This window comes from Heterodontus francisci, chromosome 12 (genome assembly GCF_036365525.1).
Source record: "Heterodontus francisci isolate sHetFra1 chromosome 12, sHetFra1.hap1, whole genome shotgun sequence".
Lineage (NCBI taxonomy): Eukaryota > Metazoa > Chordata > Chondrichthyes > Heterodontiformes > Heterodontidae > Heterodontus > Heterodontus francisci.
In genome coordinates this window covers 51,050,949-51,068,146 of record NC_090382.1, presented here as the reverse complement: position 1 = coordinate 51,068,146, position 17,198 = coordinate 51,050,949, and positions in this window count along the sequence as shown.

Here is a 17,198-nt window from a genome sequence, read left to right as displayed (position 1 = left end):
AAATAGCAGATGCACTGAGGACATCTTCAAATCCTCATTTGATACAGACGAGGTACCAGATGATTTGAGGTCTACGAACATTGTACCATTGTTTAAAAAGGGTGAGCGGGATAAGCCAAGTAATTATAGGCCAGTCAGTCTGACCTCGGTGGTGGGTAAATCTATTCTGTGGGATAGGATAAACTGCCACTTAGAAAGGCATGGATTAATCAAGGATAGTCAGCATGGATTTGTTAGGGCAAGTTCATGTCTTACTAGCTTAATTGAGTTTTTTGAGGAATTAACAAGGAGGATTGATGAGGGTAGTGCAGCGGATGTGGTTTACATGGATTTTAGTAAGGCATTTGACAAGGTCCCGCATGGCAGACTGGTCAGAAAAATGAAAGCCCATGGTATACAGGGGATTGTGGCAGGTTGGATCCAGAATTGGCTCAGGGACAGGAAACAAAGGGTAGTAGTCGACGGATGTTTTTGCGAATTGAAAGCGGTTTCCAGTGGAGTTCCACAGGGCTCAGTTTTGGGTCCCTTGCTGTTTGTGGTATATATTAATTATTTGGAATTAAATGTGGGAGACATGATTGGGAAATTTGCTGATGACACAAAAATTGGCCATGTAGTTGATAGTGAAGAGTATAGCTGTAGACTCCAGAATGGTATCAATGGTTTGGTTGAGTGGGTGGAAAAGTGGCAAATGGAATTCAATCCAGAGAAGTGCATTTGGGGAGGACAAATAAAACGAGGGAATACAAAATAAACAGGATATTGCGATGGGTAGAAGGAGTGAGAGACCTTTGAGTGCATGCCCACAGGTCTATGAAGGTGGCAGGACGAGTGGCTAGAGTGGTGAAGAAGGCATATGGATTGTTTTCTTTTATTGGCCGCGGTATAGAATATAAAAGCAGGGATGTGATGCTGGAACTGTATAAAATGCTCGATAGGCCACAACTGGAGTATTGTGTGCAGTTCTGGTCACCACTTTACAGAAAGGACATAATTGCTCTTGAGAGAGTACAGAGGAGATTTACAAGAATGTTGCCCGGGCTTGAAGGTTACAGCTATGAGGAAAGATTGGATAGGCTAGGGTTGTTTTCCCTGGAACTGAGGAGGCTGAAGAGTGACTTGATTGAGGCATACAAAATTATGAGGGGCCTAGATAGAGTGGACAGGAAGGACCTGTTTCCCCTAGTGGGGAGGTCAGTTACCAGGCGACACAGATTTAAGGTGATTGGTAGAAGGATTAGAGGAGACATGAGGGGAAACCTTTTCACCCAGAGGGTGGTGGGTGTCTGGAATTCACTGCCAGAAATGGTGGTGGAGGCAGAGACCCGCAATTCTTTTCAAAGGTACCTGGACATGTACCTGAAGTGCTGTAACCTGCAGGGATATGGAGCAGGTTCTAGAAGGTGGGATTAGTTTGGGCAGCTTGTATTTTTTTCGGCCGATGCAGACACGATGGGCTGAATGGCATCTTCTGTGCTGTACTTTTTCTATGGTTCTAAGGGGAAAAAATCTTTCCACATCCAGCCTATCACGACCCCTCAGAATCTTATATGTTTCAATCAAGTCACCTCTTAATCTCCTAAACTCCAGCGAGTACAAGCCTCACCTGTCGGCCCTGTTTTTTGAGCCGGGGGTCGCAATTCACAACTTGCCTGTGCTGGTTCCTTTGGAGGTGGCAGCATGCAAACTTGGTGCTCCCACCTCATTACCACGATTGTAGTGTGGGGCCAAGTGGATTCCGCGCTGCCTGTGTCTTCTTGGTGCTGCTGGCTGCGGCCGTGCTCAGCAGGGGACCGATCAGCACATGATGCAGCCAGCCTGCTAGCTTAAAAGCAGGCTGCCCCTCTTAGAGGGACTTAAATTGCCCACCCAGCAGCTCTCCCTGGCACTCAGGAACAACTGATGAATAAAATGCTTGCTGGTATTTCTTCATGTTGCTGAAAACAACAGAGGTTAGAAATTAGATACAAAATGGATTTATTTACCACATTTTCTTGTCTGAATTCAGGGCGGTGGGGAGAGAGGGAGGTCACAAATTTTAGGTTGGAGTTAATGGAATATAAACAGAAACATGGAGTGGCTCTGAAGTAAACATTTAAATTTTGTGATAAAAATAGTAAATGCTGGAAATACACGGATGAAAAGTTTACAGGCAAAATATTAGCTAATGATTGTCTTCCGCGCACTAATTGTCCTGCAGTACAGTTCTTACATTTTCAGGTTTTATTTCAGATTTCCAGTCTTCATAGTTTACTTATTAGTCAACTTTAATACTTGAACAGAGCTGTTTATATCTAGGCACTGAGAAATACTTGGTAGGTAAAATCATGTCATTAGATTTTTGCACCTACTCGTTGTTAAGCAGCAGCCTCTCAACTGTTGTGCAGTAATATTCTGTGATCTGATTTAATTTTCCAATTTACAATGAACAGTGTCCTTTAGGAAACAAAGATAGAGATTCTCATTTGTTGCTATTTTGTCACTGGTACAGTGGTGTGCAGTTGGCTTTCTGTCTGCTGATCTGGTAAACTTCCCTCATCACTATTTGTCGGCCATATTCACACCTGCCATGGTGGGGGTTGGGTGGATGACTTTGGTGTCTCTGGCAACAAAATGGACCAGATTATGGAGAGAGTCCTTTTCAGTGCCTGCACTTGACTCCCCCACCATCCCCCCCCCCCACCCCAACTCCCTGGTGGGATTTAATTTTTTTAAAAGACAAGGATATAACGATATGAAGCCAAGGCAGGTGGATGGAATTATGGTACAGATCGGCCATGATCTCATTGAATGGTAGAACCAGCTTGAGGGTTTGGATGGCCTATTCTTGCTCCTGTATTCATAACCCTTCTTCTGGCATTGCTGTGGTGGTACTGGAAACATAGGAACAGGAATAAGTCATTTGGCTCCTGGAGCCTATTCAACCATTCAATGCTACCTCCAGCAACACATATGGTCTCTTAGAAAAAAGGCTTTTTTTCCCCTCCTCAGGCAATTAACTTGGCCTGTAGCTCCTTGTAGAATTTTTGCTGAGAGAAAATAGACAGCTCTTCTCTTCAGTAGTATGCTTTGCTGGAGAGTCTCTCAAAACTGGTTTCAGCTGGTTTTTACACAGTTAAGTGGAAGCATTATACCATGTGACCTCTCTCTCTCCTGCTGTTGCCTAGGTAACAAAATGCCTGTGTCTCAGAAATCCAAAAGCTTCTTTCTCTGTCTTAAAGTACACTGATTTTAATAGAGTCTTAAAGGCACACTGTTTTAATCTGAGGAGAAAATAAATACAATTCCGTGACAATATTCACAGTATCTGTCACTTTTGGCAAAAATTCTCAGAAGTCTAGTGATTGGCAGAGAGCCAACAGAATGGTTTACTGACAGATTTCCTACCCCCACATGCTGTATGGAATTGGACAGTAACAATGAGATTACACCAATAACATTTTGATGTTTTGTGATTTGGATTTTAAAAAAAATATAAAGTCAATCCTGATTTAAGAATGTCCAAAGTCAAAGAATTTGTGATTCCCAGGAGTTGCATCTTCTGTAGCTGAATCCGATGGGAACTTTAGTGCCAGCATGATTCCAATCTAACACAACTTTTCAAAATGTTTTAGAATAGCAAAGTTCATTCTGTATACAGTGCAACTGCAAAGCAATTACCTTCATTTACTTTGTTAAAAGGATTTTCCACTGGCTTACCATTGGTTTAACGGCAGTACTGGGGAAGAAAATTGGTTGGGGAATTCTTATACAGGATCACTGCCCATGTTTACATCATTTGCAATTTTATTTGGCTTCATTTCTGCCAGAAGCTGGAAGAGGACTCTTTCCCCCACTCCATCCTTCCCTCCTTCCCCCACTCTGGTTGGGTGCATTAAAATGAGGTGAAAATGACAGACTGATGTCATTAATCACATTAGTCATCAATATCACTATGGCATCAAACAATAGTAGGAATACCAGAATTCAACAGCTGTCAGCATTGCTAAAAGCCTTAAGAATATACAGGCGCAAGGCAGGATCAGAAATTAATTTAGGTACAATGCATTGGCAGCTCTACATTCTCAGAATTTGTCATTTTATGAGCTTCAGGAGTTTTTTTTAACCCTTTGAAGCTGCCCGCCCTTTAAGTTGCTATAGCCATCTGGGACTGTGGGTTATTTCCATCCTCATGATAAGCTACCAAATGCAGGAATAATGTCAGAAACCTGCTTTAAAAAATTATATGAGGCTAATCCTGGAAACTTCACAGGGATCAGCATCAAGTTAGTAAGACAGGTGAAAAGTGGGAACTCTTGGCTAATAAGTCCAGACTGATGTGACACAAAAATAACAGATGTTCTTCCAGAGCTAATCACTTCTGCAATTCGACAAGTGAAAACTGATTAGTTGGGCTTGCATTTATAAATTTTACTGCTCTATTGTTGTGAATAATAGCACAGTAATTGATAAACTAGCAGCACATAATCAGCGCTTGGACTTTGTGCTTCAGAACTCTTTTCCTTTCATTTGCTTTATTTGAATTGTCAGATTAATGGAAGTAATAATATCTCTATTTAAATCTTATTGTGAAATGCCTATTTGAAAAATAAACTCACCACATCACTGAACACTCACCAAAAAATTCCTTCTTCATTGAAAATACAACAGTCACTTGAATTGATATGGTTATTGACTCACCACCGGAAGTTTTTAAGAGCAAATCAATGGAAACCTGTTAGAATTAGCAAGTTATTCCATTAGCAGAGATGCAAAGAAAACTGAGAATGCTGGAAATTTGGAATAAAAACAGAAAAAAAATGAAAAAGAGCTGGTGAATTCGATATCAAACCTCGTCAGAATTAGCAACCGATTTTCAGTTCTTCACAAAATTTGAGGACAAATTTGAATGCAAATGATGCTTGTGATTAGCTTCAACAGTACACTGACTAACTAAGGACACTAGTGTAAGATGCTCCTTACTCAGCAGGCTTAATGTAACAATTTGAAAAAAAATGCTTTAGTTTTACCGCATAAGTACGACAAATACCAAAGTAATAGATTGGAAAAAGCTAAGTAAACTGGTAAAAAATATTTATGGACAAAGAGATAGAATGGCAGTGGGAAATATTTTAAATGACAGTCAATAGTGTTCAGGAGAAATATATTCCGCGTACAAACAAAAACAAGCTCGCCAAAAATGAAACACCATAGATGAATAGTAAAGAGTTAAGGGTAAATGGAAACTAAAAACAAAGCCTACACTAAAGGAAAGGATGCCAAAAGGGAATACGATGAATTTAGGAAAAAAATTAAAAAATAGGAAAGCAGAAAAGGAAATGTGAAACTAAATTATTGAGGACTATAAAAAGTAATGGTATATTATTCTACAGACACATAAGTTTTTATAATTATAGAAAAATTATGATAGGGAAAAGGCCACTACGGGATGCATAAGATAACCTCGTGGGTAATTACAGTGAAATGGCAGAAATATTGAATGGTTACTTTGTTTCAGTATTAACCAAGGAGACTGACAAGGTGGGCGTGACATTAGAAGAGATCAAAAAAGATATGAAATAGAAAGGGGGAAATATCTGATAAATTAATAAAACCCTTGGTGTGGATGGATTAATTCCATGCACATTAAAAGCAGCTAGGAAGAGAAAGTATTGGGACTTTAAGTTACATATATATGTAAAAATTCATTAGAAAAGGCAACAGTGTCAGAGCACTGGCAGACAGATAATGGCCGGAATTTTATGGCCCCCCACACAAGCGGGCTGGTGGCAGGGGGTAGCCGTAAGATTGAGTGGGAGTGGGGGGGTGGCTTCTGTTCCCAACACCTTCCCACCCCCGCTGCAATTTTATGCAGGGCGGTGAGAAACGTCCCCACCACCCCAGGCCAATCAAGGCCCTTAAGTGGCAGTCAACTACCACTTAAGGGCCTCCTCCCGCCACCACTGGTATTTTACCAGCGGCAGCTGGGTGGTAAAGACGCCCAGAATATCACCAGGGAAAGCCTGGCGGCCTTCTTGTGGTCTGAGGGCGGGGGGGCGCCCTCATGATCCGGCACCCTGTGCCCCACAGAGGGCCCCCACCACGGCCCAACCACCTTCACTGGATAACACTCTCCCTCCACTCCTAAGCTACACCCCTTGCCAAGCCAGAGTCCAGCCGATTGTCCTTGGCGAGACGTCAAATAATTACCTTGGTTCTGGGGCTGTTGTCTCTCTTGCTTCTGTTGGCTGGGTGCAGTCCCAGCAGTGGCCACTGCTCCCAGTGACGCTGCTGGGAATAAGAGCTGCCGGCCCACTGATTGGCCGGCAGCTCCATTAGGTGGGATTTCCTGCCTCAAGGAAGTGCAAGTCCCGCTCAAGGCCAATTAAGGGCCTGGGGAGTGAAAAGTCCCGACGTGGCGGAGGTGGGCAGGTCCCTGGCTTTTTGGCTGGTGGGCGGGGCCTCCTGACCAATGTAAAATTACGGTCAATGTGATTTCTATATTTAAAAAGAGAGAAAGAACAAGTCCAGAGAACTATAACAAAAGCAAAATACTGCGGATGCTGGAAATCTGAAATAAAAACAGGAAGTGCTGAAAATGTTCAGCACGTCTGGCAGCATCTGTGGAGGGAGAAGCAGAGTTAACATTTCAGGTCTGTGACCTTTCATCAGACTGAAATGTTAATTCTGCTTCTTTGTCCACAGATGCTGCCAGATCTGCTGAGTATTTCTAGCACACTCTGTTTTTATTCCAGGGAACTATATACCGGTTAGCTTAATGGTAGTATAGATAATGACATCCTTCCTCAAAGATATAATAAAACACTTGGAAACTGGAAATATAATAATCAACACAGATTTCAAAAAAGCAATTCATACCTGGCCAGCTGTGGCTCCATTAGTAGCCTGCTTATCTCAATATTACAAGATTCTAGGTTCAAATCCCATTCCAGCACCTAAGTATAAAAGACAAGACAGACACTCTGGTATAGAATCAAGGGTGTGCTGCATTTTTGGAAGTGTCATCTTTGGATGAAATGTTAAGCTCAGGCCTCATTTGCCTGCTTTGGTGGATGAAAATGATTCCATGGAACTATTTCGAAGAAGAGCAGGGGAGTTATCTCCAGTGTCCTGACCAATGTTTATCCCTCAATCAGCTTCGCAACAAACAGATTATCTGATAATTATCACATTGCTGTTTGTGGAAGTTTGCTTTGCGGAAAATTGGCAGCTGCATTTCCTACATTACAATGGAGACTACACTTCAAAAGTATCACATCCGCTGTAAAGCTCTTTGAGATGTCTGGTGATCATGAAAAGCACTATAGAAATGCATGTCTTTCTTTTTATAGAGTCATAGAGTCGTACAGCATAGAAACAGGCCCTTCGGCCCACCGCGTCCATGCTGACCATAATGCCTATCTATACTAATCCCACCTGCCTGCATTAATTCCATATCCCTCTATGCCTTGCTCATTCAAGTACCTGTCCAGATGCCTCTTAAATGTCACGACTGTTCCTGCCTCCACCACCTCCTCAGGCAGCTCATTCCAGATACCCATTATTCTTTGTGTGAAAAATTTACTCCTTTGATCCCCTTTAAACCTCCTCCCTCTCACATTAAATCTATGCCCTCTAGTTTTAGTCACCCCTACAATGGGAATCAGACTCTGGCTATCTACCCTATCTATGCCTCTCATAATTTTCTATACCTCTATCATGTCCCCTCTCAGCCTCCTTCGCTCCAGGGAAAACAGACCCAGCCTATCCAATCTCTCTTTATAACTCAAGCCCTCCAAACCAGGCAACATCCTTGTGAATCTTTTCTGCACCCTCTCTAGCTTAATCAAATCTTTCCTGTAGTGTGGCGACCAGAACTGCACAGTAGTCCAAATGCGGCCTAACCAACACTATGTACAACTGTAACATGATATCCCAACTCTTGTACTCAGTGCCTCAGCCGATGAAGGCAAGCATGCCATATGCCTTCTTCACCACCCTGTCTACCTGTGTTACCACTTTCAGGGAACTATGTACTTGCACCCCAAGGTCTTTCTGCTCAACAACACTCCCCAAGTCCCTGCCATTCACTGTATATGTCCTGCCCTGGTTTAACATCCCAAAATCCAACACTTCGCACTTGTCTGCGTTAAATTCCATTTGCCAATCCCTTGCCCACTTTACCAGTTGATTTATATTCTGTTGTAACCTTAGGCAACCTTCTTCACTGTCCACTATACCACCAATTTTGGTGTCATCTGCAAACTTACTAATCATGCCCCTTACATTCACATCCAAGTCATTAATATATATGACAAACAACAGAGGGCCCAGCACCGATCCCTGCGGCACACCACTGGTCACCAGCCTCCAATCTGAAAAACAACCCTCCACTACCTACTGGTCGTCGTGGTAGTGTACACTAGTCCACAGGAAGTGTTGCCATTTCCTTCTTTCACCAGCTAGTGACTCTCAGGTGCAAGAGTCAACACTTAGAGCCTCCATGTCATGCTTGCAAGCATCCTTGAAGCGGAGTTTTATGAGACCCACTGGACGTCTGGCCCTGGCTACCTCACCATACAAAAGGTCCTTGGGTATGCGATTAGTTTCCATCCTGCGTATGTGTCCGATCCACTAAAGCCACCTCTGTTGGATTTGTGCCAACAGACATGGAAGCTCTGCCTTTGTGAGGACTGTGCATTTGTGATTTTGTCCTGCCAGGATATACCCATGATGCACTGCAGACACTGAAGATGGAAATTATTGAGCTTCTTTTTCTGTTATTTTCTAACAATTATGTATTACAGCAACTTTGGAAAAACAAGGCAATGCTTGTTACTGAGTATTGGAATTATTGGCATCTTTGTGCCGCTAGATATTTTCTGTCCATCTCCATGGTGTCAAAAAGAAAGTAAAATCATTTATCCAATCTAATCTTTGAAAAATTTCCTGATATTGCACAAGATTAAAGTCAATACTTGAAATATTTGAAAGTATAATCTCAAATTCATGATATAAGTAAGATAATACCATAATCAATTTTACAAGAACCTGTGTTGCCAGAAGGTCCTTGCATATGGTTTTCAAAATTGGGCATACAATATCCTGTGCTGAACTCCAAGCATGGCAAACTTTCTGAGGCTTGATTTGAGGGCTTTTTTGAGGCCCACATTACAGGCATGTGTGGACCAGATACACATATGCAAATTAGGCCCAAAAGACCTAGTCAGGATTTTGTAGCATTGGGTACAGCTCTGGCATGATGGTGGACTTGCTTTTTAAAAATTGGGTACATTTGAGAAATAGACATTGAATTGATGTGGTAGGCCATCTTGAAGTTATACAAATCTCTTGCATTCAGGGAAGATTTTTGCCAAAGATGTATTTTATCTGCAAACAATCTATAAGATTTGTGTTAAGTCCTTTGCATGCTGCTTTGTAACTTCTTGCTCTTTTCTCTTGAAAGGGAGAATACTTGCTGGTTCAAAGTGGAGACGATGGGAGTGGCAACACTACTTTTCTTATACATGATTTTTATGCCATTTTATATTCGGGCAACATCTGCAGGTGCGAACACACCTCAAGTAGTATGTGCACACTTGCTGCAACTACACAGCCTAAGTCTAAAGACCGTACCATTCCTATCTCATCATATCTAACAGGATCTGTCTTTGGGATCTCAACTTCACTGCAGATGCTACTGCAGATCTCTTTCCATCACTGCGGCCGACTTACTACCCTCTTGTTAGCTGCCACTTATTCTTCTCATCCTATGAAAGTTGCAGCCACCTTGTCCTTCTATCCTACAGGGTCTTTCCAGGTGATTCAGGCATATACCTATCTGGGATGTAATGACAACTATGTTTGTCACAGGCAACACCTTTTTCACTTATTCTGTGATAGGAGGCAACATCTGGACAGAGTGTAGAATCTTTTGAGCAGCTGACTGGATTCTCTTGAGGGCAAAGTGTTACACATGGTAACCATGGGGGCATCAGGGCTTTTCACATCAACCTTATAGCCTTCATGAAGAGAAAGGTTTACACTCAATTCATGTTAAGGAGTGATGATCGCTCACTTCAGTGGCTGTTTTGTAGGAAGCATGCATTCTGCCTTCACTGTGTGGCAGTCTAGGGTGCCCACATTATTTGAAGGAGAAAGAGCAGTGGGTGGATGGTTCTTAGGAGAACACAGCTAACCTCTGCATTCATGGCTGCTGATTCCATTGAGAAAGCCCCAATAGTAGAAGAGCAGATTGGCCTGAAGATCTCAGCTTCAGTTTGTTGTTCCTTGACTGTCAATTCAGTCTGAAAGAAAAATTTGCATTGCTGTGTAGCCACAATGAAAAAGTGGCTGTAAAAAGGCAATGGTTGTGCATGATGCCTCAAATGGTACCTCCCAGAAGGAGTAGAAGTTCCTAACATAGAATTGTGTTGTAAGGAAAAGAAGCAAATTGACATAATCTTTAGTATTTAACCAGTATGCTTTGAGGAAAATGCAGAGGTAGGAGCTGTGCTGGTTGCTTTCCTTTGAAAAAAATGCTGAACTATGGGACATTTACAGACAACGCTATCAGAAAGTGGTCACCCAATCTGCATTTGGTTTCCCCAATGTAGAGGCGACTGCATTGTGAGCAGCGAATACAGCATACTAAATTGAAAGAAGTACAAGTAACTCACTGCTTCACCTGAAAGGAGTGTTTGGGGCCTTGGATTGTGAGGAGAGAGGATCGCTTTGCGGAACACCTCTGCTCAGTCCGCAAGCATGACCCCGAGTTTCTGGTTGCTTGCCATTTCTACACATGCCCCTGTTCTCATGCCCACATTTCTGTCCTTGGCCTGCTGCAGTGTTCCAGTAAACATCAACGCAAGTTCAAGGAACATCACCTCATTTTCCAATTAGGCATTCTACAGCCTTCCAGACTGAACATTGAGTTCAATAATTTCAGAGCATGATTGACCCTTTTCCAGTATTATTTTATTTTATTTTGTTTTATCATTTCTTTACCATGTCTGCCTTAAACTTGCTTTTTCATGTTTGTGCTTTTGGACAGAGCTGTTCATTACTCTTGTCATTATCGCTCTCTCTGCACTAATGCTTTGTCTTTCAGTATACCATTAGCACTCCCTTTGCCTTGGCCCCAATACCTCCTTGTCAGTTAATCTCTCCTGCCCACTGCCTATCACACACCTTCCCTTTTGTTCTCTCTCCCCCACCCCCGCTTCACTTGCTTATAACCTATTGGATTTCTAATCTTTGCCAGTTCTGATGAAAGGTCACTGACTTGAAACGTTGGGCTGAATTTTACCAGCACCCCCTCAACCCCCCCAGAGAGACCAGCCATGGACCTCGTTGCCAGGAAGGCCTCACCCCACATTACAGGTAGCAGCGAGGCCTTGTGGTGGCCCCCTCACCCCGCGCCACTTGGTAACGGGAACCTAATTAAAATATTAAAATTTTTACTTACCTCGTTGCGACGAACGTCCCACTGCGATATTCTGGCCGGCTGTCGGAACTCCCGTGCCTTCCAGTTGGGAAGGGAGAGCAGCTAATTTTTCAGGACTGGTGGGGGGGGGGGAGAATGGGAATACTAAAGCGATTGGTGGAGGGGATGGTGGGAAGGGGTTGAAGGTTAAAGGTTTAAAACATTATAGGGGGAAAGCGGGGATCGCGAGATTAAGTTTTTGTTGGTGGGGTAGAGGGCAATTAATAAATTGATTAGTCATTGGGGGGGGGGTGGGAGAGGGGATTGAAACCTTGAGTAAATTTTTAACTTTAATTTTCTCTACAACTTTAAAACTTTAAATGGTTTGGAAGGGCCTGAACCACTTTAAAAATGGCGACAGCACCTGCGTGGTGGCACTGGATGCCATTACCCCTCTATGTCATCTGGGTGGGCAGTCCGCTCCGGACATGTAAATGAGCTGCCACGCTAATTATTGCGGCGGCTCCACGGGGCAAATCCCGCGTGTGTGCCCTGACATCTTTGAAGCTGGAAAAATTCCAGTCGTTAACTCTGCTTCTCTCTCCACGGATGCTGCCAGACCTTCTGAGTATTTCCACCACTTTCTGTTTTTACGTTAGGCCAGAATTTTACGTTGCGTGGGAGACCCCGTCCACGAGCCAAAACGTAAGCGTCGAGCCCACTTCTGCCGGGCCTGGGAGCCACGCTGGGATTTTACATGGCCCGGGCCCTGAATTGGCCTCAGGTGGCCTTCTGCCCCTCTGAAGTAGGAAATTCCGCCTCCAAGAGCTGCTGGCCAATCAGCAGGCCGGCAGCTCTCAGTTCCAGCAGCACCACAGGGAATGCTGGCCACTGCTGGACTGCAATCCAGCCAGAAGAGCAAGAGGGACGCCAACCCCGGAAAAAAGGTAAGTTTGTGGGGTTAGTTAGTTAGTTAGAGATACAGCACTGAAACAGGCCCACCGAGTCTGTGCCGACCATCAACCACCCATTTATACTAATCCTACACTAATTCCATATTCCTACCACATCCCCACCTGTCCTTATATTTCCCTACCACCTATCTATACTAGGGACAATTTATAATGGCCAATTTACCTATCAACCTGCAAGTCTTTGGCATGTGGAACAGATTATCCAGTCATCACATTACTGTTTGTGGGACATTGCTGTGTGCAAATTACCTGCAGTAATTCTCCCAAAGTACCTAATTGACTATAACGAACTTTGAGACATCCCGAGGTCATGAAAGTTATTATATAAATGCAAGTCTTTTTTTCTTTTCCACTGATCCCTATATTAAACCCCAACAGAACACATTTGGTATGGCACATAGCATGTCATCAGTTAGACTATTCTCCAATTTATTGTTACTATGTAGTATGTAGAACTGCTACTACACCTCATTCCACTTAATGGCACTCTCATCTATAACCAGAATTATTTATGTATGGAGTTAATTTGTACAGTACACAGTACGGAAATAGATGTTTAAAACAGTCCAATAAATACAAAAACCTCAAGTTAATTCAGTAAGTTGAGCTCTTTTTTTCTTTACAGCACTTCAAATGAAATGCTTCTCAGAAGGCTTCAGAAGACTTGATCCTTCAGTGACCAACAGAATGTTGTAATTACAGGATTTATATCGGCATATCCATCCGTATGCTTCACAGACAAAATTTAACTTTGGCACACAAATAGACTAACTGAACAGCTCTTTCAAAGAGTTGGCACAGTCAGGATCGGTTGGATGGCCTCCTGTGCTGTAAGATTCTATGGGGGGAAAATTGTATAAGACTTTGTGCTGCCTGCTAATTTAAATAACAGTAGCGTGAAGCCCAGCGCTAAACGCACTGCTGAGGGGCTGCTCACCTCAGGAGGGGTCCAAGTTGCTACGAGGCAAGCAACACTTAAAGCTAGCCTGCACTATTTAAAACCAGCCTACATCTTTCTGCAGCAAGTGCTGGAAATGGATGGGGAAGCCATTTGGAGCAGGAAGTAGAATAAAAATGGCACAGAGGGCAGAGAACATGTTCCAAGATTCTCTGACTCAGCACTGGAGGCATTGGTGCAGGAGGTGAACAGTGAGGGAAGGGTGAAGAGGGCATCAGGAGGCCCTCCAGACAGACACTGACAAGGCAGTGGAAGCAGATACTGATCACTGTTAATGCAAACAATTTAGTTCTGAGGATCTGGATGCAGTGCAGGAAAACGTTTAATGACCTCACACGAGTGGTCAAGTTCAGTAAATGCATCTTCAAATGCCATATCCTTACAATTGAACCACTAGCCTCACACACTGCTCCATTCACCACCACACCCTTCACTCATCTACCAATATTCTCCATCAAACACAACTCATATCTAACATTCATAGCCTCACCTCACCCTCACAGTGAGCACTGCTGCAAGCCTCACACCCACATTTCACAGCTTTCACACACTGCCAGCTATTCAACTACAACAGGCACATCACCCAAACACATTGCACCACACTCAATGACACACTTTCCTCTCTTTTGGAGGGCAAGGTGGCACACAACCACAAACAGCAACACCAAACGGTTGGAGACAGGCATAGTCACGTCTTGACCCCTTTGGAGGAGACAGTGCCTGTGTGGAGTTTGCAAGTTCTCCCTGTGTCTGCGTGGGTTTCCTCCGGGTGCTCCGGTTTCCTCCCACATGTCAAAGACTTGCAGGTTGATAGGTAAATTGGCCATTAGGTAGGTGGTAGGGAAATATCGGGACAGGTGGGGAAGTGGTAGGAATATAGAATTAGTGTAGGATAAGTATAAATGGCTGGTTGATGTTCGGCACAGATTCGGTGGGCCAAAGGGCCTGTTTCAGTGCTGTATCTCTAAACTAAACTAAAACCAAACAGTGCTCGCAATCATTGGAGTGGCTACAACTGTAGCTGTGGCAGGCAGTGTGGCTGAAACCATAGAGGATGACGATATGTTCTTATCTAATCCACCTTACATTCCACTTGCTCCACATTGCACAATCTCTTCCTATTTGCAAGTTGCAGATGGTGTAAATATGCACTGTTTGTTTTCCCCCTTTCCCTCACCGTAATCCGACCCTTGTGTGTTTCTCCATTCAGACACCCAAAACCATCACCTGCCATGCAGTGGTATGAGAGGATAAAGTCCAACAGAAGCAGGAGTTGAATGATGATGAAAGAACATCACTTGATTTCACACTCGCAGCCACCAGCTGAGTTATTGGCACTGCATATTCATTAGAGCATAGCACAGAGGCAGGATCTGCACATGGTGAGACTCCAGGCAAGAGTGGCCTGCAGCCAGGGCAGGAGGAAAGGGTCATGCAGGTGCCAGCTCCCCAGAGGGCAAGGTCACACGTGGGTATTGCTGCAGAGGACTCAGATGAGGACTTCGAAGGGGCGGCGTACAGAAGACGAATGGGTATGCACACTAAAAAGTTTGGTACATTTCCAGGCCTGCCAGAAAACCTGACTCAGGGAACATGGAGGAGACCAACTCCAACTTGCACAAGGCTTTGAGCCTACTCTTGCCAGCATGGTCGTGATAGATGACTCCATGACAGCACTTGTACACCCAAACCATGATGCAGCATCATGATGGATAATGTCTCAGCTTCCGTTGCAACACAAGCAGAAGTCGCCAAAGTCTGAGTGCTGCAGTAGAAGCTCGGACTGAGCAAGTGAAATCTTAGCTTGGTTCCATGCAGGCTCAGCTTGGTTCCATGCAGGCTCAGACTGCTGCTATCTGCTGTAGATATCAGTGTTCAAAGAGGTTTGCAGGATCTCAAAACAGACTAGCATTCAGTCGTCCAGCAGATTACTAGGTTTGCTGAGGTGCCACCACAAGGAGCGGCAGTTGCTCCATCGTGCACGGATCCACTGTTTGCTCTCAAGACGACAGCATTCATCCTCCCACCAGTACCACTCTGCCAGTGTCCTTGCTGTTGTCTGTCAGTCAGCCAGCCCAGTCTGCTGCCGCCCAAGCCAAGGTGGTGCAGTCTGGAGCCAGACCTGTTAGGCCTGGAACTGCTTGAAGTCATCCTGCAAGGCGATCTGCAGTCTCCCCCATTAAAAGTCAGCAGCCTTCCACCAGCCATGCTGCAGCCTCTGGGGTAGCACTGTGCAGAAACTCTAGGCCAGGCAAAGGCACCGCAAGACAGGCACTAGGGGAATGCACAAGGGTGATTGGTTGTTTTTGTATGAATATTGCATGGCTAGTTGGACAAAGTTGATTTTGAATGGTTCTGTTGTGGAGACTTTTATTTCAACGGTATGGACAGGTGCACGCTGTGTTTGAGGGTAGGTAAGGCGTGTAACTGTCGTAGAATGTAAAATGTGGATTTGGGTTGTGTTCACTGGTAATGCATTCAGATTATGGACAGTCTGGCTGGAAAGAGAATGTGTTGGTTACCTCCTCCCTTCTTCCTCCTTCTCAGCTGCTTGCTGTATCCCTGGTGATCAGGGCTGTACCATCACGATGACAAAGTCATGCAGGACACAGCAAATCACAATGAATGTAACACATGCTCCAGCAAGTACTGAAGGGCTCCTCTTGAGCGGGCCAGGCAGCAGATGCATTGCTCGTGTACTCCAATGGCCTTTTCGATGATGTTTTGTGTGGCAGCATATCTCTCACTATATTCATGCTGTTCACTCGTGGTGGGGTTGTGCACCAGAGTCATGAGCCTTGTGGTCTCTCAAGCAGCAGTCCACCGCTGCATCAAGGTGTTGACCAATGCCTTGTTCAAGAGGGCCGGCAACTATGTGCACTAACAGACTGATTCTAAGTCAGGTCAAGAGGGCCATCAGAGTCGGGGCCATTGCTGGATTCCCCCAGGTAGAAGGTGTGATAGATTGCGCGCATGTGGTCATCAAGGTTCTAATGGACCAGCATGTGGTCATCAAGGTTCTAATTCCTTAATCAACAGGAAGGCCTTCCATTCCATTAGTGGTCAACTGGTCTGCGACCACCAACAACGTTTCCTACAGGTGTATGCCCATCTCCTGGAGTATGCCTTCATACTTCAGGACAGTCCCAGGTGTCACAGCTTTTCCAGCCCCCCACTCACCTTCATGGATGGATTCTCAGGGACAAGGGCTACCCATTGAAGATATAGCTGCTGATGCCTGTGAGGAACCCTTGCAGCAGAGGAGAGGCACAGCACTTGCCACAACCCCACCCGAGCGACCATCGAACAGGACATTGAGGTGCTGAAGGTGAGATTCTGGTGCCTGGATCAATCTAGTGGAGCCCTGCAGTATGCCCCGGCCAGGGTCTCATGCATTGTGGTGGTCTGCTGTGCTCTGCACAATCTAGCACTGCAGAGGGGGGAGGCCTTGCATGAAATGGACAGGATTGATCACCATGCCTCAACTGATGAGGTGATGCAGAGGAAGCTAATGAGCAGGCAGCACTGGATATTGGACCCCTTGAACCAGAGGCCAGGCACATTGAGTGACGGGCTGAAGCTGCACAGGAATGTGGGTGACTTCTATAAGACATGTCACACATATCAGATGATTGGGAAGCCACAGCATTCAATTAAGCCAGCTCCATTAATACCAATACCTGCATTTGACAAACCATTTAGCAAGGGTCTTCTGGATTGTGTTGCATCCTTACCCACGATTAAGTCAGGTCACAAGTATCTCCTTATCATCATGGATTTGTCCATGCGATTTCCAGAGGCAATACCCTTGAAAAAGATCACAGTGAAAGTAATGATTGAGGGGTTGATTCAGTTTTTCACT